The sequence below is a fragment of the Meriones unguiculatus genome, chromosome 3 (genome assembly GCF_030254825.1).
Source record: "Meriones unguiculatus strain TT.TT164.6M chromosome 3, Bangor_MerUng_6.1, whole genome shotgun sequence".
In the NCBI taxonomy this organism is placed as follows: domain Eukaryota; kingdom Metazoa; phylum Chordata; class Mammalia; order Rodentia; family Muridae; genus Meriones; species Meriones unguiculatus.
The window spans coordinates 135,798,737-135,820,632 of record NC_083351.1 but is presented as its reverse complement, the minus strand read 5'-3'; the positions used below and the strand labels follow the sequence as shown (position 1 = coordinate 135,820,632).

General features: G+C 47.9%; 1 long non-coding RNA gene across 1 annotated transcript; it reads left to right on the top strand.

Moving 5' to 3' along the window:
- Positions 1-12,595: 12,595 nt before the first annotated feature.
- Positions 12,596-17,696, top strand: LOC132652798 (uncharacterized). The gene is made up of 3 exons (XR_009590356.1): positions 12,596-12,729; positions 16,121-16,585; positions 17,565-17,696. It is a non-coding gene; the product is annotated as an uncharacterized LOC132652798 (long non-coding RNA).
- Positions 17,697-21,896: the final 4,200 nt, after the last annotated feature.

Here is a 21,896-nt window from a genome sequence, read left to right as displayed (position 1 = left end):
GCAAGCCACGCACACACACACACACACACCACATACTACACATAACCACACACACAATAAACAAATAAACACAAATAAATAAACAATAACTTGAAATCCTTTAAGCCAGGGTCCTGGAGCTGGAAGTCCTGGCTAGTTTTTATTGTCAAGTTGACTCAGCCTAGAGCCGCCTGGGCAGAGGACACCTCAGTTGCAGAACTTCCCTGTCCAGACTGGCCATGTCTATGAGCTGGTCTTCACTGACGGTTGACGTGGAAGGGCTCGGAGGCCTGTGTGCTGCACACCCCTGCCTGTGAATGAGCCTTGAGTTCTTGCCCTGACTCCCGCCATTACGGACTGTGACCTGGAAGTGTAAGTCAGATAAACCCTCTTCTTCCCTTCTGGCCAGAGTATTTTATTACAGTCACAGAAAAGTACGTAGGACTCTGAGCTTTGGAGGCTGGGGGGGACCTCTTTTGTTCCTCTGCCCAACACGGTCACATTGAACAAATCTCCTTTATTTTTACATTGTGTGTGCGGGTGTTTTACCTTCAAGTATGTATGTGTGCCACTTGTGGGCCTGGTGCCTGCAGAGGTCAGAAAAGGGCCCTGGATTGCTCACAACTGGAGTCATGGATGGCTGTGAGCCACACTGTGGGTTCTGGGAACTGAACCTGGGTCCTCTGGAAGAGGAGCCAGTGCTCTTAACCACTGACCCATCTCTCCCACCCTCCCGTTTTCTGTTACTATCACTGTTTTAACTGGCTTCTTAAGGACTGACGGCCAACTGTGGCTGACTGTGGCTGTCATGCCAGGCTCTGACCTGGTCATACTGGGAACATCGTTTCCCTCTATGATGTAAGTCATATTACTGCTCTCCCTTCAGTTTTGCAGTCAAGGCGTGATCACAGGGTCAGATCATGTGGTCAGCCAGGTGAGGAGTCCTTTGGGGAGTCAGAAAGGCCAAGAACAGGGATGCTTTATTCTGTGTTCCTAAAAACTTTAAATGAGGTCCTCAAGTGAGTGTCTACTTACATTGTTGAACCAGAATAAAAAGTATTGGGACACAAGCAGGGAAAAGAAGACCCGCTGTGAAGCCTGGTTTGTTGTGGCTAATTTAAAGGCTTGTTCTAATGTTTGTTATGAACCCTATAAGTATTCTGGCAGTAATATCTAATCTGCTATCATAATCAGTAAAGACTTTGACACTTGTTGTGTTTTAAATAAGCCTTATTTTATCTCCTAAACTATCCATAACTTGTTCCAGCCTCCATCCTGGCCCATCTGCTTTAATCATTCCTGTCTGGGCTACTTCCCATCCATAATCCCAAGATACTTGCTAATGCTCTGATTTGGGCTGATTCCTCCATCCATGCTGATTCAGCCATGTGCCTCTCCTCAGGCTAACCTATGGGGGTGTGCTTCTTCTTCCCCCTCCTGTACCTCTTCTCTCCCATGATCCTCCTGCCCTCAAAGCCCAAGAACTTTGGCCACACCTAACCCATTCTGCCCTGCCCAGGTTTAGGCCTTTTAATCAGCCAATCAGGAATAATCTCTTAATTGCAAGGTGACAAATGTCATTTTGGGGTGTGTGAGTGTCTGCTCATGAAAGACAGTAAGCAGACCTTGGAGAGAAAAATTAATTCACAACCAAATACAAAGCATCAGGACCATGCCGTTACACTGCTCAAGTCTCTCACCAGCTAAGGATCAAAGATTCTGGCGCAATCATATGTGCTGTGTGTGCAGGCTGGTTTTGTATCAGCTGACACAAGCTAGAGTCGTCTGAGAAGGGGGAGCCTCAACTGAGAAAATGGCTCCATGAGATCAGGCTGTAGGCAAGCCTGTAGGATGTTTTCTTAATTAGTGATTGAGGGAGGAGGGTCAGCCCATGGTGGCTGGTCCCGTACCTGGGCTGGGAAAGCAGAGCAAGCCATGAGGAGCAGGCCCGTAAGCAGCACCCCTCCATCTTCTGCATCGGCTCCTGCTCCCAGTGCCTGCCCCGTGAGTTCCTATCCTGACTTCCTTCACTGATGGACTGCAATGTGGAAGCATAAACCCTTCCCTCCCCAACTTGATTTTGGACATGGTGTTTCATCACAGCAATGATAACCCTAACTAGGATGCTGTGGAATCTACCAATAAAGAGATAACATATTTCTTATGTAGAAATATTTTCAAGTAAGAATGTTGAGGTGCCATAAGCTAGGCTTGGAGCCTGAATGCACATGACTTCCAGTGGTGTCTTCTTTCCTGGTTATTTGGGGACATCTCACAACAGGATATTAGCTTTGCTTACAGTGAAGATGCCCCGTCCTGCACCACTATGACCTAGAGTTCTGCAGATATCATTGTAACTGCTCCCTGTTTCCCCAACACTCACATAAACACACACACACACACACACACACACACACACACACACACTCACACATACACACAGGCCTTTCCTGTGAGCAGCTCTCTCTTTATCCACCTGGTTCTTGACTGTGTTCAAAATGTCTTTTAATGAACTCCAACTTGGATTCCCACCAGTTTGCCCTGATTTTCCTTTCTGAGGTGAGGTCAAGGATCCCGCTTTACCTGAGTGGAGGTCTCTGAGAAGAATCCCTCAGCCTGCCACATATGACAGTGTGCAATTGTGTCTCTGACCTTGCTCTGCCCCTCCTGGCCACACGAAGCTTTAGTCAGTGTCTTTGAAATCAGGTCATGCTGATCTAAGGATCCCCCCATGGAATGAGACCATGGGGTTCCCAATAGGGCTAAAGAAAGGGAAGAGCTTTCAGGCTCTAAGTGTCCCCTGTCAGCAGCAGCAGGAATATTACCGGAATTGTTGGGTCAGAGCCTTGCCTTGGCAGGGCAAACAGGCAAAACTGTCACCTGTCCTCAGTGAGCCAATGAAAGAGACGAGGTAATAGTGACAAGTAGCAAAAGCAGCCTCATTCATCGTGACCACATTGGCAAGGAGAACAATGAAGCCCAATGACTGCCTCCTGCCAAGCCCATCTTCAGGGTTCTTCAGCATGGGTTTCATTTTAAATAGGGGACAGGAGGTTCACATAGGCAAGCACTCTGGACAAGGTACATCCGGCCCAGCATTATTCTCTTGGCTCTGTACCTCCTGCAAGATGGTTTGACCCCAACAGAAGTTGAGGCTCCATTTGAGACCCCACTGGAGCCTGAAAGAAGGTCCGACTTACTCCATGACAGGCCTCAGTTCACCATCAAAAGGAGAAGGCCTAAGTTTCCATTTCCCTGAAATGAGTTAACATTTACTGGGGGGGAAAAAAACACAGAAAATGGGCAGCCAATCAGAGGCCACCTCACCCTCTGCTGGATCACTTGGCAGGAAAGATAAGGTTGCTTAACTCATACCCAGCCCAAAAGTTTGGTGACCACCACCAAAGTTACCCACGCTTTTTCTGCTTATAAGTTTGAATGCTCCAATTGTACCAAAGATTACCTAACCCACCTTGAAATTCCCCCCGAGTAGCCATAAAAGAAACCTGTGAACTCAATTTTGAGTTCTTTGCCATTTTGTTTTGCATAGGTGGGGACCTCAGTGCACTGACTTCTGCAGAATAAAACACTCTTTGCTGTTTGCATGCTATTTGAGTTCAGGGTGTTTTCTTCAGCGAGATCCAGACCCACAAATCCCTCTCAGATACAATCTCTACCCTAGGCTGGCACCAGGCTCTAAGCTTTTTTATAATCTCAGCACAAGAATTCAGAGGAAATTCCAATTTCTTAGGATCCATTGCTTTGGTAGTCTGATAGAGAGGCACAGATCTGTGGTTGGAACATTGTCATTCCTGCCAGGAAGCTCACGGGAACATGCCCAGAAAGAGTGGTGTCACCCTGCTGGAGCCTGGAAGCCTGTGCAACCAGGAAAAGTTAATTAATTTTGGTCATTTCCCAGGTACATATAATGTGTTTCAGTCCCTAATTCCTCCCACCCCAACTTCATGTCCTCTTTATTTTTTTTTAGCACACTGACCCCAAATTTGTGCTGTGCACATACTCACGGCTGTAGGACCATCCACTAAGCAAGGTTGACCTTCCAGGTGACACACTCTTAATGGAAATTGACTGTTCCTCCCCTAGAAGCCATTGCTGTCCATGGCTCCTCAGCAGGAGCTCATGAGATCCCTGCCCCCATACACACACACACACACACACACACTAATGCTGGAATGTTGACTGGCTTGAGTTAGCGGGTGTCTTGGGCAGGCAGCCGCAGCAGCTGGGATTGAATGAACGCACTGCTCTTCAAAGTCCGGAGGATGTTGTTTCCGTCCTGTCTTCCCTGATCCTAGCTCTTAAATCTTCTACCCTTCCTCACCCCCATCTCTAGATGGTCCCTGAGCCTTGAGAGGAGGACATCATATATACATATGCCCCATTTGTGAAAGCTAGGATTTTTCCTTTTTTTTTTTTTTTTAAAACTTCACTACAAGGAAAAAAAAATCAAGACAAGTCGATATGAAGCGGAGTAAGAATTAGAATTTATTAAGGAAAGATTTTAGGGTTTAGGGTTGGGAGAGATGGCTTAACAGTTAGGAGTGCAAACTGCGCCATCAGAGGACCAGAATTTAGATTTCAGAAACCAGTTCACAGATGCCTGTAACTCCAGCTCCAGGGGATCTGATGTCCCTTCTGGCCTCTGTAGACACACATGTTCACTTGCAAACACACAGACACACAAACACTCACACACATAAATAAAATAAATATCTTTTTTTTAAAAAGCTTTGAACAAGTTTAAGCTTGAGTGCTGTCGGGGAGAGAAGGGCACATAGGAAAAGAATGTTGCAGACAGATGTGTGAGCACGGGCGTCTTACCAGAGAGAACATAGGTGTCTTAACTACAGCTGTATGTATGGTTTGGGTGACTTCTGAAGTTACACCTTTTAAGTAGTTTCTAGAGGACTTAGTTTTTATTTTTCAGTAAATGAAGTCATAGGTTGATTCGTCAAGTGCATTGGATGGGTATGAGAACATGGGCCTGAACTTTCAGGCAGGCTCCCACAGCCTGGGTTAGGCCACATCTCCCTGAAGCTCTGTCTGGGACAGTTACTGTCTGTCCAAAATGGCCGGACAGCAGCCCTGTGGTCCTAACAGCACCTGGCTCCTCCACACTCCTTGTCACATGCAGTTTGCTGCACTAAATCAGATGCCATGAAACGTCCCACACCCCTATAAGACTGTAAGTCAGACCTTTCCTTTGTTTGGGGGGATGGTCAGAGATTCTTTGAGGAGGCCACTCAGGGATTTGGTGCCAGAAATGAAGGCTGTTCTCTGAAGACTCTTCTCTGGCTTCTCTAGCCACCTGTCACATCCATTCTCTCGCTCTCTATCCTCTCTCCTCTCTCTCCCTGTTTCTCTCTCTCTCCCCCTCTCTTCTCTCTCTGTCTCTCTCCTCTCTCCTCTCTGTCTGTCTCTTTCTCTGTCTCTCTGTATGTCTCTCTCTGTCTGTCTCTTTCCTCTCTGTCTGTCTCTTTCTCTCTCTGTCTCTCTCTCTGTCTGTCTCTCTTTCTCTGTGTGTCTCTCTCTCATGCTTTGAATATATATATAGTCCCCATAGGCCCATAGGGAGTGGAGCTAGGTGTGACCTCATTGAAGTAGGTGTGGCTTTGTTGGAGAAGGTATGTCACTGGATTTGGGCTTTGAAGTCTCAGAACCTCAAGCCAGGTCCCCGAATCACTCTCTCTTCCTTTTGCCTTTCAATTTGGATGTAGCATCATGTCTGCCTGTATGCTGCCGTGATTACTGCCATGATGATAATGGACTAAACCTCTGAAACTGTAAGCCAGCTCCAATTAAATGTTTTCCTTTATAAGAGTTGCTGTGGTCATGGTAATTTTCTTCACAGCAATAGAAACCCTAACAAGGACACTTCCTCTCCTCTTTCTCTTTCTCTCTCTCTTTCTGTGTCTCTATCTCTCTCTCATCCTCCCTCATTTGTAATGAAGCTCCTCTTTAGCCTTAAAGGGAAGCCCCCTTCCTTCAAGGCCCTATGATGTTTTGTGATCTCCTTATGTCATATTGCTTCTTTCTCATGCTCTCTCTTTCTCCTTGAGGCCCCATCATGGCCTTGAGGGCCTAACAACATAAGAAACCTCATCCCCAAAGCGACTTTCTGTGTCAGCTTCTTTTGCAGACCAATCACAGCCGTTTGATAATTCACTGATAAGGCATAACCCATAGGTCACAGAGCTGAAGGAAGGCTTACTGTAGCCGCTGGCGGGGGAGTTAAGACATGTTTTGACTGTGTTCATTATCTTGTTTGTGAAAGTCTCGGGGCATCTGCAAATTGACAGCTGGGAAAGGAATAAGGTTAAACTCTGAGGTCATACAGCCTTAGGCCTTGAGCAGGGTTCACTGTTCCCTTAGCATTCTTGTTTGAAATAGCTCTGTAAAAATTATACTGTGTCCGTGTAGACAGGCTTCACAGCAATTAGTGCTAATTACGCTGAAATTCTTGACTTTAAGCAGCAAAGAGGCTTTGACCACACTCTATAGTGAGAGGCCCTTTCCTCCCCATGTCCATTCCATTTCCATCTTTCTGTCTTGCCTTATTCCTAGGATGACTGTCAATTGTTAAAGCATCTGTACTTCATTTATTTGGTAGCTATTATCTTTTCACTGGCACAGTTCTTGTCACTGGGCACACAGTGCAGGTAAGACAAACAGGAGAAGGATGGAGAAGGTGACTTTGACTTTCTGGCCTACATATCAAGATTGATGAGCACTCAAAGAGACCCCATCTCACCAACCATGCCCACCCCAGAGGTCATAGGTCAGCATCCCAACTTGTACAGGGTCATTGGATATGACCTGGGAGAGGGGTTGTTTATAGTTTTCAAAGGACCTCCTTTTAAAAAATATTTTATTTACATTTATATGTGCATGTGTATGATCTGTATGTGTATGTATGTATACCACATGCATACCTGCTGCCCACAGAACTCAAAAGAAGGCATTGGGGTCCCTGGAACTGGAGTTACAAGTGGCTATGAGCCACCATGTGATGCTAGGAACTGAGCTCAGGACCTCTGTTGCCAACAAGCGCTCTTAACTACTGAACCATCTTTCCCTCAGCCCCCAAAAGATCTTTTAAATGCAGAACCTGGAAGGTCACTGCCTCTCTGAGATACAGCTCAGGGCATTCTGCAGAAAGTGCTGGCGAGGAAAGCGAGGGTCCTGGGTCCTAGGGTTGGAGGCAACAAGGACTGGCCTCTTGTGTTTTCCTGGAGTGCAAGCCCTGCTCTCCAGCTTCCTACCTCCTGTGATCTCAGAGTTCACAAGAGGAGCTGCTATGCAGCAGGCCACGGCACCACCCACGTGTCCCTTAAGAGCGAGAGTGACTTCTCCAAAGGACAGTGAAGGCATGAAGCTTGGGTTTTAAGTCTGAAATGGAGAGGACTTGAAGAGTCCTGCACTGGTGGCTGCTGAAGACAGCCAGTTGGACCTGGGCCAGAGCAGAGGGAGAGCCAGCACGTCTTCATCCCGCACAGCTACACACACTGCTCATAATCCAGCAGGCATGTGCATTGAATGTGTTCCCAGCCATCCTTGGGGTATGTGTGGCAGGGGATGCCATATAGGGATTCAAATTAGTTCAGTTCATCTCCCTATGTCCCGCCAAGCCAGTATCCTAATATGTCTCCAGGAGTGTTGCAGTAATGTTTGTTGCTGGAGTGATATTTTTGTGCACTGTGTCAAGATTACTCCTGTATATTCAAATGCTGATTTCTTTCCCCAGAGAGTTGAGTACAGGCCAGACTTTGGTACTGTAATTATTATGAAGTATCTCCTGTCTCAGTGTTTTGTGGACATTGTTCCCCATCACCTTCTGATGGGTTAAATAAAGAGCTGACCAGCCAATAGCTGGGCAGGAGATGAATAATAAGGTAACAGTTTCATTATTCGGAGCAAGAGTGAGCATAGGAAGCCGTGCCGTTTACATGGGAGCTTTGAACAGTCTCTTCCCTTCTCTTTAACAGGAAGTGGAAAGGGAATGATTCTGCTGCATAATGAGCCAGCTGGTGTTAAAGGAAAACAGAGACCACAGCTGCAAAGCTGCCAGTTGTCACAATTAAAGGGCACAGAGTCTGGGTTTGTGCAGCCCAGAGGTCAGAGGCAGCAAGAAGTGACTGCATTCGGGGCACATTACAGAAATAGAGCCAGTGGGGCTTGGTGATGTATTGATTGGAGGGGGTGGCCAATGGAAGAGGATAATCACAGATAAGGTCTCAATTTCTGACATAAGCAACCAAGGGGGTGGTGTTGCCACTTCCTGAGACAGGAGGCCAAGGAAAGACCAAGTGGTGTGGGTAGGAGGGACTTAAGAGTTCTGGTTTCTCCAATTTAAAGTATCACTGGAATACTTCAAGCAGAGCATTGGATGCTAAATTCTGAAGGCCATGTCTATGTGTTTGTCTCTGAGAGAATGTACAGAGTACAGGTGCCTGTGAAGGAAGAAAAGGGTGTTTGATGCCCTGGAGCAGTTGTGAACCGCCTTTGAAGGGTGCTAGGAATAGAACTTAGGACCTCTACAAGAGCAGTGCATGCTCTTAACCCACGAACCATCTCTCTGGGATAGAGATTGATGTTTAAAAAAAATGCTGTTAATGGAGAAAGCTTGGCTAAAGTTGTTAAGATGTAAGTTGGATTTGACCTGAGGTCACTTTGATGTGGTGTGCTGATTTGTGGAGAAAGAAGCCCTTTAAAAAGGAGTGGGTGGGGCTGGAGAGATGGATCACAGGTTAAGAGCCCTGGTTTCTCTTCCAAAGGTCCTGAGTTCAGTTCCCAGCAATGACATGGTGACTCAGACCCTCTTCTGACATTCAGGTGTACATGCAGGCAGAAAACTTGTATACATGATAAATAAATCTAAAGAAAGTGGGTGGAGAGAAGAATGGAAAGTAATGCTTAGCCATGAGGGGACCGAAGAACTGGACTGTTGCCAGGAGGAGACGTGGATTAGGAGGAGAGGGAGAAAGAGAGGGAGAGGGAGTATTACATTTCATTTCTGTGGGGGTGGTAGCGATTAATCTTGATTGTCACCCTGGCTTTTAGGAGGTTCTTAGGTGCTGCCCGGTGTGGGAGCCTTCTACATGGCAGTTGGGATGATGGTTTGGTAGGTAAGGCACTTACCTTACAAACACAGGGGTTTGATACAGTAAGCCCCCACAGGGAGACAGAAACTCCCAAAGGTTGGGACCAGCACCATGTTGGGTGTCCAACATGGCTGCAAATGACATCAGAAGACACCCGTCTCAATCAAGGGGAAAAAGGAGCCCTTCTCCTGAGGCTGTCATCTGACCTCCATAAAGGGCTATGACTGGCACATGTATACACACACACACACACACACACACACACACACTGGATGGAGGCTGGCTTTAAGGTTCCAAGGCCCTCTTGGAGAACTTGAAATAAAATCAACAATCAACTCTGTGGTGGTTTGTATAGAAATGGCCCCCACAGGCAGACAGGGAGTGACACTATTAGCAGGTGTGGCCTTGTTGAAGGAAGTGTGTCACTGGGGGTAGGCTTTGGCATTTCAAATGTCTCTCTCTCCCTTCCTGCTGCCTGCAGATCCAGATGTAGAACTCTCAGCTACCTCTCCAGCACCATGTCTGGCCTGCATGCCACAATGCTGCTGCAATGATGAACTAAACTTCTGAATGTAAGGAAGCCCCAGTTAAAAGCTTTTTTTTTTGAGGGAGGGGGAAAGGATGTCCTCTTTTTATTTTTTATTTAATTATTTTTATTTTTATTAATTACAGTTTATTCACTTTGTATCCCCCTGTACCTTCCTCCCTCTTCCCCTTCCAATCCCACCCTCCCTCTTCCCCACCCGAGTCCCTCTCCCAGTCCACTGAAAAGGAAGGTCTTCCTCCTCTTCCCTCTGACCCTAGTCTATCAGGTCTCATCAGGAGTGGCTGCAGTGGTCATGGCCTCTTTACAGCAATAGAACTCTAAGAGACAAACAAACACAATGTTTGAAAGTCCTAGCTGTGATTTCCCCAGTATTTCTGCTCCACAGTGTCTATTTTGCCCCTGAGTACACAGAACTGGCAACAAAGATGTTTTCAGGATAGGACCCAGATAGATTCCATGGAGTGACTGGTGCAGGCTTTAGCAAGTCTCAAAGCTATCCAAGTTATATTACCAACCATTGGATTAAGCAAGTTAAGAAAGAACGCTGCATACAGCCAGTCTCCAAAATGAGAATAATGCAGAGCTTAGGGATGCCAGCTGGTTAGAAAATATCAGCAGATCTCAAACCCAGGACAGGATGAACAGATGGAAGCTGACCAGGCCTTTTAACTGGTCCCCCAAGGGTACAGGAAAATGGCACTGTTAACAGTATGTGCTAACGGAGGTGTCTGAAATTACTCAGCTCAGGCAGCCGGACACACTACGGGTTTTGTTAACAGCTACAGAGAGGATTGTCATTTTCCTGTTCCCCATCCTCAATCCCAGGCCCCAACTTGTCTCCTCTGGTCCTGGCCTCGGGGCTGGAAGAGGCTGGGGGAAGCCTGGGTTTAGGAATGAGAAAGGCCTAGACGGCAGGCCAGCTGTGCGTCCCAGGTGCTCCCCCTGGTGGCCAAATTTTCCCGGACCGCAAGAAAAAAATCCCTCATGTTTGGGAACCGGAAACCCTAGTTCTCTGTACTCGACTTTGAAGGACCCTCCTTCTACTCTCCGAAGCCAATCCAGAGAGCAGTGGTTGCACGAGCTGGTGCCAGCCCGCGTGGCACACAGTCCCCGATATCCTGAGGACAGGGAACACCTCCCAGCATTGGCAGATGTTAAGTGACTGAGCAGATGGAGAGCCTTAGCCAGCAGAGCCAGCACTGGAGTGGAGGACTCGCCGTGGGGAGGACAGGACGCGTCTTCCAGGGTTTCTGTTCTTACAAGCCCAGGCATTATCCAGGGGAACCCTGAGTGCCCGGATGAGTGGGAAGAGGACACTGGTAGGCAAGCTTCTGTAACGCATGCAACCCAGTTGTTTGAGAAGCCAGTGATGATTTCTGGGAGCGTCTTTCATCCTGAGCCTCTCTTTGAATAAACTGGAACTCAGCTTCAGGACTAACACTGGCTAGTCCTGACTGGCTAGTTCGGCCTGAGTCAAGGTCCCTAAAAGATTAGGGGATTAGAGGTATTCTGGCCGTTGTGGGTGACAGAGCAGAGCTGTGGCCTCTTTCCCTGCACCCCATCAGTGGGGGTGTTACTCAGTGCCTCCAGTTTGTATTAAAAGACTTTGGCTAAGCGCACACTGCCAGGTGGTCCAGCCATCCCTCTATAAGATTTACTCAAAAGAAAAGAAGCGCACAAAGGGCTGGAGACACACTCAGGGATTCAGAGCACATGCGGTTCCTTCAGGGGACAAGGTTGGGGTCCCAGCCCCCACGTCATGGTTCACCACCATCCACAACTCCAGCTCCAGGGGTTCAGACACCCTCAGCCACGCAGAGGGTAGAGATGAGCTTCCTGGTGGGACTTCAGAGGGAGAGGCTTGAGCTTTAAGGAGTGAAGGGACTGGAGAGATGGCTCCTCTTCAGTTCCCAGCACCCATCTCATTTTGACTCCAGCTCCAGTGGATCCAACAGCTCTGGCCTCCACAGGCACCTGCGTGTATGCACACACCCACAGACATCTACACATAAATTAAGATGATAAAGACATTTCCCTGAAAGAGATAAGGAACAAAAAGGTGTTCCAGTGTGGGTGTGTGCTGTGCATGCATGTGTGGCTGTGTCTATGTGTGTGTGTATGTGTGTGAATGTGCATATGTGTGTGCACGAGTGTACATGTGTGTAAATGAGCATGTGTGCATTTGTGCATGTGTGTATTCCTGTGTGTTCATGAGGGACAGAGAACTGACACCTTTCTCAACTACCCAAACATCTACAGGTTTCAAAACTCCCATCAGCTACTGTAACGAACAGGTGTTTGTAAACTGCCACAGTTTTTACCAGATTTTTGACAAACAGATGCAGTGACCCTCTTAATTCTTACAACAGTGCCCTACCATTTTAAGAGAGGGAGGCTCAGCCATCTCAAGTCTGCTATCCAAATAACACAGCAAGGAAAGGACAGAGCCTAGATATGTAGGACTTAACATGACCGGACCATTTGCTCTCCCTTGGACGGGCAGCTCCCAACTGGGTGGCTGCAGGCATTTGATGGCATGCAGGTGAGCATTGTGACAGTGGGTCAAGCCTCTCCAAGGGTTCAGCCCTCCAAGGTGAGCTATGTATGACATATTGTTAGAAAGAACAAAAGAAAGAAAGAAGGAATGAAAGAAAAGAAAGAAGGAAGGAAGGAAAAAGAAAGAAAGGAAAGAAAAAAGAAAGGAAGGAAGGAAGAAAGAAAGAAAGAAAGAAAGAAAGAAAGAAAGAAAGAAAGAAAGTAGAAAGTTCAGGGGTTCTGGGCAACTGGAGTGGTCCTGCCAACTTTGGGGGAGGGCCTGACGGGTCATTGGCTGAGCACAGCTGGTGTGTGGTGTGGGCAGTGCTCTGGTTCAGGAAGGCCTAACATTCTGTTCTGCTCAAAATAGAGACTGGCCATTTCCTGAGTGGGAGTTAGTGAGGAGGGAAGATATCCAGCACTGAAGCCTCTGACCACAGTCCCTCAGCCAGAGAGCAGAGGCTGGACAAATGTGCACGGCCCTGAGATCTCAAGCTGGACGAGATGGCATGGCTAAGGAAGAGAGACTCGTGCTTCTGTAAGAATGTGAGTGGCAAGGACAGGCCTCAAGGGTGCCATGCTGCCAAGTCCCCCAGCCAGGAGAGGACCAGGGAGGGCACTGTGGGAGGCTGGGGGTGGCTTTGAGACACTAGGCATGGAGGAAGTTGGGAAGTGAGCCTATAGGGATCCAGAAAAGAAGGTAGAAACCAGATGATGGCCCCCGTCATGCCAGTGAGCCTTCAGAGCTGATTGCCATTAAGTGAGCACTAGCAGTGATGGTTTAGAACCCACACAGGACATAGCTCAGTTCCTGCCAGCAATTCATTATAGAGATCGAATGCTGGTAGTTAACTATAACTGGACAATGCCCTTCTCTGCCAAACAACCCCCAACCGCAGCCCCTGTTCTAATCCCACCTTGAACGTCATAGCTAACCTTCTGTGGCAGTGGCCCATAGAGTACATGAGGCTTGCAAGGCTATGACAAGACACAGTGTCCAGGCTGTGCCGTCCACCTGTTCTTCAGACCGTGGAGGCTTCCAGGACACCCGCTGTCTCTGCTTCCTTTGCTATGTTGAAGTCAAAATGAGGCCATCCTGCTCTGCAGCATCTCCTCGGCAGGCACCCTAGGAGATGCTCTATTGCTAAAATCAGCATCCTGCTGCCGTGTCCAGGAGCCTTTCCATGAGCCGGTGGCTGGCAGTTGCCTATGCCTCTTTCCTGGGCAATCCAATGTCCAAGCCCAAGGACAGGGCCACAAAAACTGGACCCTGCCCAAGGCATTTGCAGGCTAGAGAAAGAAAGCAACATCAGATGTATAATTACAGAAAAGAACAAAATGATGCTGGACTTTAGATGGGAGAGTCAAGGTCAAGGCAGAGAAATTAAAGTGACGCATGACTGGGTTGACACATGAGAAAGGAGAGGTCTCAAAATGAGGAGCTGTCCAGGAAGTGGGAAAAGCTGAGGTGAAGGCCCCTGGGCTGGGGTCAAAGTTTGGTATGTTTGAGGTCACGGAAGATAGAGCAAGGAGGAGCTTTGGGGAGAGGGCTGGAGCCAGAGTGAGGGATGGCAGAACCCTAAACAGGGGCCATTCTGGGAGGCACAGATGAGGGTTTGGTGCTGAAGAGGGCTGGGGCTGAGTAAGGGGAAAGAGTGGTAAATGCTTGCCGTTGTTTCCCTGTGGCCCCATCCAAGGAAGGCATCCTCCATCAGAGTAAGCCCAGAGAGGCCATGCTTCATCCTGGAGCCCAAACATCTGGGATCCAGATTGCTGCCTGCTTCAGGATGCTTCTAGTAAGCAGAGGCAGAAATAGCTCATTTGGCCCAGGCTGGAGGAGAGGAAGCAGGCAGGGGAGAGGGACCCCAGCTGTCCCTGTGTCTTTTAGGGACCCCTGTCTTTCTGTTTCTCTGCACCCTTTTCTCTCCCCTCCTCTCTTCCTATTGACTTTCCTGACATGAAAATCTCATCTCAGGGCAGGGATGCTGTTTCAGACAAAAGAACCCCACCCAGGTGTGAATTCTGAATGTGTCACGTAGACCTCTGCCTATACTTGGCTAACTGACCAAGGGGCAGCACTGTCCACTGGCTCTGGGTCAGCTTTGCCCACACTATTGCCTCAGACCCACTTTCCATGAACACGGAAAATGAGAGCTCACTCCCTGAAGAGGTCCGAACACACATAAAAGGATGAAAAATAGAGTGTAAAGAGCAAAAGCTCCCTCTTCCCTCAAGCAGAACTTTACCCTCTCAAAAGCCATATATGGTAGCACACTTCTGCAATCCAGGAGGAGCACAGATGAAAGGCTAGCCTTGGCTACATAGTGAGACACTGTCTCAAAGCACAAACAAGCTACATGTGGTGGCATGTGGCATGATCACTCAGGAGCCTAAGACATGAGGTCGGAGGCCAGCCTGGTGTACATCCTGGTGCACAGCCTCTTGCTGTTTGCCTGATCTAGCCAGCCAGCTTGCCCTGGGGAGGCCTTGGCTCCACCTGCCTAACACTAGCTGGCTCCTGTGGTTCTCGTGTGGCACTGGGCATCCAGACCCTAATACTTATGGCAAGAACTTCATGCAGTGAGGCAGCTCCCAAGCCCTTGCTTCTTAACACTCTGTCTCTCTTGCCAGCTCTTTTAGTGTCTCCTGTTACCGAAGGAGCAGAACCTCTGCAGCTATTTGATAGAGCATTATCTGATGTTCATCATATCCACTATTCATTACTGCTTGGTTTGTGTGTGTGTGTGTGTGTGTGTGTGTACATGTGTGATTGGTTTGTCTGCCTTTTGTAGTGTGTATGTGAGAGACTTCTTTCATTTGATGTTTCAAACTGTAAACTTTTTTTTTTAGGTTTAAAGTCGTCCGGGCAGCAGGTTTTATTATCCTTGTGACCATACACTAATAATATTGGCTTCAATCGAAGCAGAATGCGTGTCTCTAAAATATTTATTTGAAAAACCCTAAAAGAAATACTGAGTATTTTCTGGTTGCATAAAGTCACTTCCACACTTGTGGGTAAAGAGCTTCTCCCATTCTCATCCTGTCCTTTCCTCCCCTCCCCAACTGCCTCACTTTGCTCCCAGTTTTGCTTCTGCTTTCCTGCCACATCCATGCCTGGCTTTACACGGCTACGTAAATCTAGGAAGCACAAGCGATAGGCAGACAGGCCCTGTATCCCTAAGACTGGCTTAAGTTAATGTGCTTATCTCCAATTACACCCACTTGCCTGCCCGCAGCATCTTTGTTTTTCTTTGTGGTGGAACAAAATCCCATTACTCTTTATAAGCCACGTTTTCTTTATCTATTGCCCCACTGGTGGGTACCCAGGCTGGCACACGGCTGCAGTGGAGTACCAGGCAGCGCACCGGAGTGCAAGTGTCTCTGGGATGCCACCTTGGATAAACACCCACGAGTCTCGAAGCTGTCTTATGGCTCGTCTTCTTGTAGGGTTTGGAGGAGCCTCCATTGTGAATTCCAGAGTTTACATTTCCGGCAGGAGCACGTAAAAGTTCCCTTCCCATGACACCTTTTATTTGTTTTCTTACGACTGCCATCCTGACATGATGTTCCTTGGAAGTACTGCCATTTCCATTAAATCGTCCTGTCTCGTGTGTGTGTGTGTGTGTGTGTGTGTGTGTGTGTGTGTGTGTGAATGAGAGAGAGTGTGTGTGAGTGTATGTTTGTATGAGTGTAAGTGTGTAGGTATGAGTGTGTATGTGAGTGTTTACAGTGTGTGTGTGTGTGTGAGTGTGTGAGCATGTGTGTGTACGTGTGGGTGTGTAAGAGGCAGGGTCTCATGGAGCTCAAACTGGCTGTATAGCACAAAATGACCTTGAATTTCTTATTCTGCTGCATCTACCTCCCAAGTGCCAGGAACATAGGCATGTACCACCATGCCTGGTGATATATAGTCTTTTACTCCCTGCTGTTAATAAAGAAACATCTGAGGATGCTATGATGGTGCTGACAGTTCTCCTGGAATGTGCACACCGCCACCGCCACCACTACTGCCTCGGAGCTCTGGGTTCATCTCTCATGGCTGTGAGCAGCCGATGATCCTTGCCGGAGCCGGAGAGTGCTCTTGTGACGCAGCTGGGTGCCAGCGTCCCTCATCTAAACTGGTCACAGGAATTTTCTCCTCCAAGGACACATAGAATAAAGAAGTCTCCCCCAAAGGAAGAGGGATGCTGAGCATCATGCATGCATCTAAGAGAAGCCACGTCGGTGGATCCCTGACTGAGCTCCAGGGGCACCTCTGAAAAGTGATGAGGCGGCTGCCACACAGACACAGCTAGCTACCCTGTGTGCTCCTCGCTGGCTCCTCCCTGGCCGCTCTGGACCAGCGACAGAAGCACATCTGTAGGACTCAGCAATCGGTTCTCAACAAACATACACTCAGACGGTAAGGACGGACCCCTCTGCTTCCCCCTCCCACAGTCAGCCTGACTGTGGAAGCCACAGCCGTTCCAAGTCTTCCAGCTGCACAGGCCCACCCGGCTCAACGGCCGCCTTTGTGATCTGTGTCCCCAAACTCCTCATGAGGGCCGCCTACTACGCTTGCCTGCTCCCTTGTGAGCTGCGTGTGTGGGGGGTGGGGGTAGGTCACCAAAGCGCAGCACGCAGCTGGAGAAGACGCCTGAACAGAAGGACAAAGGCCAAGCCCTTCCCAGCTAACTTCTTCCACACTTGCCTCTCAGAACGCTAACAAGGCCCAGGGCGCCATCCTGACATCCCCCTTTGCTCAAGCTTTTCACTCGAAGCTGCTTATCTCACAGGTCTCACACTCAAGCGGAGAAAACACACAGTGAGGGGTTTTGTTGTTTTGGTCATTGCCAAAAACAAAAGCAAAAAGAACAACCATAAAAAAAAAAAAATATAAGAACAAACAAACAAAAACCAGAACACACACACACTTGCTCTCTTAAAAACAAATTCAAGAATCCTGATTTGGACAGACTTAGAGGGTCTATCAGATGCAGCCCTCAGTAATGTCATTAACGTCCAAAAAACAATAAGCGAAGACCTGAAGTGCAGTGTCAATAAATGGAGGCTCTCCCCCACACACTCGGCTTTCATCTGGTTTTGAAGGTTTTCATCCATTCTGTTGCCTTGAGTGAGCTTTTACCCGAGAAATAGCCAAACTATTAAAGACATCTTTTAAAGACAAGAAAGGGGGATTCAGAACTGTTTATCATTTTGAGTGTCTTGTTAAATGTTACTGTCTTGGGGAAGTGTTTGCCTCCCCCCTCTACATAAATACCTGATTTGAGCTGATATGTGCATATATGTCATTTTCTGTCATGGGCCTACTTGATTTTGTTTCTCTATTGTTTCAATTTTTAGCTTGAGGGTGATTTTTTTTTTTTTCTTTTTTGAGACAGGATCTCAGATAAACTACGACCTTGAACTCCTGATCCTCCTGCCCTCCCCTCCTGGGTGCTGGGATTAGAGGCCTGCATCACTCATCAAGTTACCCGCTTCCTGGATCAAAACCTAGGACCCTGTATGCAAGGCAAGCTCTCCACATCCCAGCCCCAGACCAACACATTCTTACAATAAAAGTCACACTAGTGAGGCTGGAGAGATGGCTGGGCAGGTAAGAGCACTTGTTGCTCTTGCGAAGGACCCAGGTTTGATTCCCAGGACCCACTCACAACCACCTGCAACTGCAGAGCATGGGATACTCCCCGCCACTATCAGGCACACAAGTACTGCACACACACACACACACACACACACACACACACACGCACACACACATGCACGCACACACACAGGCAGAACACAAATACTCATAAAATGTAATGCAAAAATCTTTTTAAAAACTAAACGAGGTCATAAATACACACACACACACACACACACACACACACACACACACGCTGATGTCCCTTCAGTGACGTCCTCCTCTCTGGAAGCTTCAGCCTTTTGCTCTTTGCGTACAGGTGCTCCCAGCTCCCCAGTGGACTCTGTGTTCAGCCATCCTGGTGTGACTGCCCTGCCAGCCAAGTATCCTTGTCTTAGCAATTGTTCCAGGGACATTCTAAGACGAAGAATGTAGAGGATCGTCGTGGAAACACCCTGAGTCCAAGCTTGCAGACCTTAATGAAGGCTCTAAGATTTTGAAGCTGAAGAACACTCTGTCCTGTCACATTTCCCTCAGCCCCACCCTGAGCATGGCTGGTGTAAGGAGCCGTTCTTTGTAAAGCTCTTGGGGATCCTAACTCCTCCTGGAAGTTATGGGACGGCAGGAAGCTATGTTCCTCAATAGAGGATTGGGGGAAACAATGGGGTCTTTTACATCCTCAACAATTATGATATACATTAGCTAAATGCTGATTTTTGTAGTACTCTGAACTGAATGAAATGTCCCAAGGCAAGATGATGGCTGCAGCAACCTGGGAAAAAGAGACACTCACTCCTGCCTCTGAGCCATTCTAGGGAAGGAGACAGGCTGGGCTGGTCTAGGGCTGGAGGGATGCTCCATGAATGGCCCCTACTTCGGGGAGAGGAGTGAGGGAACAGGTACCTGGGACCAGAGGGGCAGGAGGATGAAGGGGGTGGCACTAAGCCTCCTGGGCCAGACACTGAGTGTGAGAGTCTTCCAGAGCAGTGGGCTGCACTCTGTCCTCCTGTTGCTGTGCTCATGGTGGTGACTAGTGTTGGTAAAAGGGTCTCAGCACATATTCTCAGTATTTACTCTACTGATATAAATATGGGTCTTGTGAACTGTCAAATTCTAAATCGTGAAGTGTGAAATGTAAAGATAAATAGAACACTTTCCCAGCTCAGCAGGAGCCGTCTCTGTGCTCCCCACCAGCTCTGGCTGAAATGCGAGTGCTTCTAGGAACCCGCAGTTTGCAATATGAGCGATCCACAAGATGCCTCTCTCGGGGCAACGGCTTGCCAACATTCCTGAAGGTGCAGAAAGGGCTCAAGAATGAAAATGCGTTGAAAGTGCCTATCCACTGAATTTGGAAAGAATTTCTATCAAACAGAAGACAGGACTAAGGGAAAAATTGTTGTCATCATATGCTACCCATGCCAAGGGTGTCCCTACTCCCTTGAAAGAATTCTCAGCAAACCTTAGTGGCCGGCACTCGGACTGTTCCAGGACACCTGTAAAGTGAGGCTGTTTCAGAGCCTTAGCAGGCCGGTGGCTTTTGGTATTTGGTGGTGAGGGATTGTTTTGGGGTTTGCTTGCTTGTTTTTGAGGTACTCTGAGGGATGTCATTTCCTACCTACCTATTGCTAGCTTATATTTCTACACCCACTCAAAGACTGCAGTTCCCAGGAAGGAGGCAGACAGAGTTCAAGGGCAGGCAGGAGAGGAGATGGAGAGCAGCTTCTCAGGGGCCTGAGGTCAATGCTTTGATGGTAAGTGGGAGGGAATGTGAATTTCTTCCCCTACCCTCTCTGCTCTCAGACAACCAGGGTCTGGGAGGCAGGAGAACACCCACTTTAACATGAAAGGCCCCTTCTTCCCTTCCCTCCTTCCCTTCCCTTCCCTTCCCTTCCCTTCCCTCCCCTCCCCTCCCCTCCCCTCCCTTCCCCTCCCCTCCCCTCCCCTCCCCTCCCCTCCCCTCCCCTCCCCTTCCCTTCCCTTCCCTTCCCATCAAACTTATGTGATTTCATAGGCTTTGAGGTGAGGCTCAGAGTTTGTCTAAAGAAAAGGCTCTGCTCACAGCATGGCTGATGACTGGGTCATGAAGCAGTCCTGCCGCTTGCTCTGCTCTTTCCTAAGGAGGAGTACTGGGACACCCACACACCTCTGCCCAGGAGACAATGGGACAAGGAAGTGACCAGGAAATGAGTGGTGCTCCCATCAGGTATCCCACACAGGCAGTCAGTCCCATTCCTGACAGGAAGCACAACACCCCCCATAAGAACACACACTCACACACCAAACGTTGGTCTCTCAGAGAAAGAACAGAGGAGTGAAAACGATGGTAGCAAAACCTAGAAGAAAATTTCAGAAAACTCTCTGTCATGATGAGTACTTATCACACACACACATCATTCAATGCACACACATACATTATACCCACGCAACACCTGTGTATATATAACACATGCAGATTTGGGTATATTAATTTTTGAAATGTAAAGAACTTCACGAAATTAAGATAAATTACTTGATGCAGTTGCTCACATCTGTAAGCCCAGCACTTGGGAAGCAGAGGCAGGAGCATTGCTGAGAGCTCAAGGTGAGCTTATGCTATACAGCATAAGTTCTAGACCATCCTAAGCTACACGAAGACTGTCTCAATTGTCCCCCAAATGAGGTAAAGTTCAGATTCACAAACGTGCCTGGAAAACACAATGCAGAGCTAAAATAGGTAATGTACAAAGAGCTTTAAAAAATAAGAAAGAGTGGCTATGGAGGTGGCTCAGCAGCTAAGAACACTTGCTCTTTCAGAGGACCCAGGGTCGGTTCCCAGCACCCACATGGCAGCACACAACCATCTATAACTATAGTCCCAGGGACCCGATGCCCTGTTCTGGCCTCTGTGGGCACCATACATACAGTGCACTTAACATACGCAGGCAAAACACTCATAAACGTACAACAAAAATAAATAAACCTTTAAAATAAATTTGAAAGGCAGATCTCCCCAATAATGGACTAGAGCAAATATATATATATATATATATATATATATATATATATATATATATTTAAGAAGACTCAGATAGATAGCTGAGGAATCTTTGGAAACATTAGCTTCATTAGTAGTTCAGGGTGAGCCCTGGGCTGGGGTACACATGTTCCATTTTATGATGCCTGTGCTGATTTTGCAAAGCAGTTTGGAGGTGCAGTCCCCTCCCATTGGACAGAGTCCTTAATCCTTTATGGGCCCATGCTATCTCCTCTTTCTCTGGGGGTTGTCTGGCCCCTCAGGCCATCATGTCCCCCTTTATAGTTTTCACCTTGGGCCATTTACCCCAGCCACCTTACGGATTTATTCCGTTTGACATCCTAATGAGACTGATAAATAATAACCGGAGTTTATATTCAGGGAGTACTTTTTCTTAAGGGCTGTCACTGCATTTAGCCCTCCTGACAAGATTACAATATGGTCTTTGGAGCTCAGAGAAGTCACAGCTCTTCTGGGGTTGACCGTCTTATCTCTGCTGAAACAGGAGCAAAGCTCCCTCCATCCTGAAAGAGGTTGTTTCTTTTTGGGGCCTTAGACAGCCTAACACATTCTTCTGAGGTGTACTCCTGACTGTGGCTACATCTCAGAGGTATAGAAACTTCAAAATCCACCTGCCTGTCTTTCTTTTTAGGAAGCTAATACATTTCAAAATGCTACTGCCACCAAAAAGACACAAAACAAAAGGGAGTCCCTGGGGATGCTTTCTTGGTTTTCTGAAGGAACTGCTTTTCCATTTTCATGTAGCTAGCAGAGGTAGAGGCAGAGGAATCTCAATTTTGAGGCCAGCACGTACATGAAGACAGTTTCTTTCTGTCGGCTCCAAAGAAGACAGCTCGGCATCGCCGAGGTAACAAAAGAAGGGAAGACAGGCTTCAAGTGTGGGAAGAGGGGTGCAAATGTGCAACTGGGAGCAGGAGAGGGGTGTTGGGTGAGGAGATGAGTAGGGAGCCACACGCTTGTGTAGAATGCTTACATCTGTGTCATTGCAATCAGCCACAACCCCCTAATGCAACACTCACATGCAAAGCTCCCAGGGCAGCTGGTTTAAGAGCC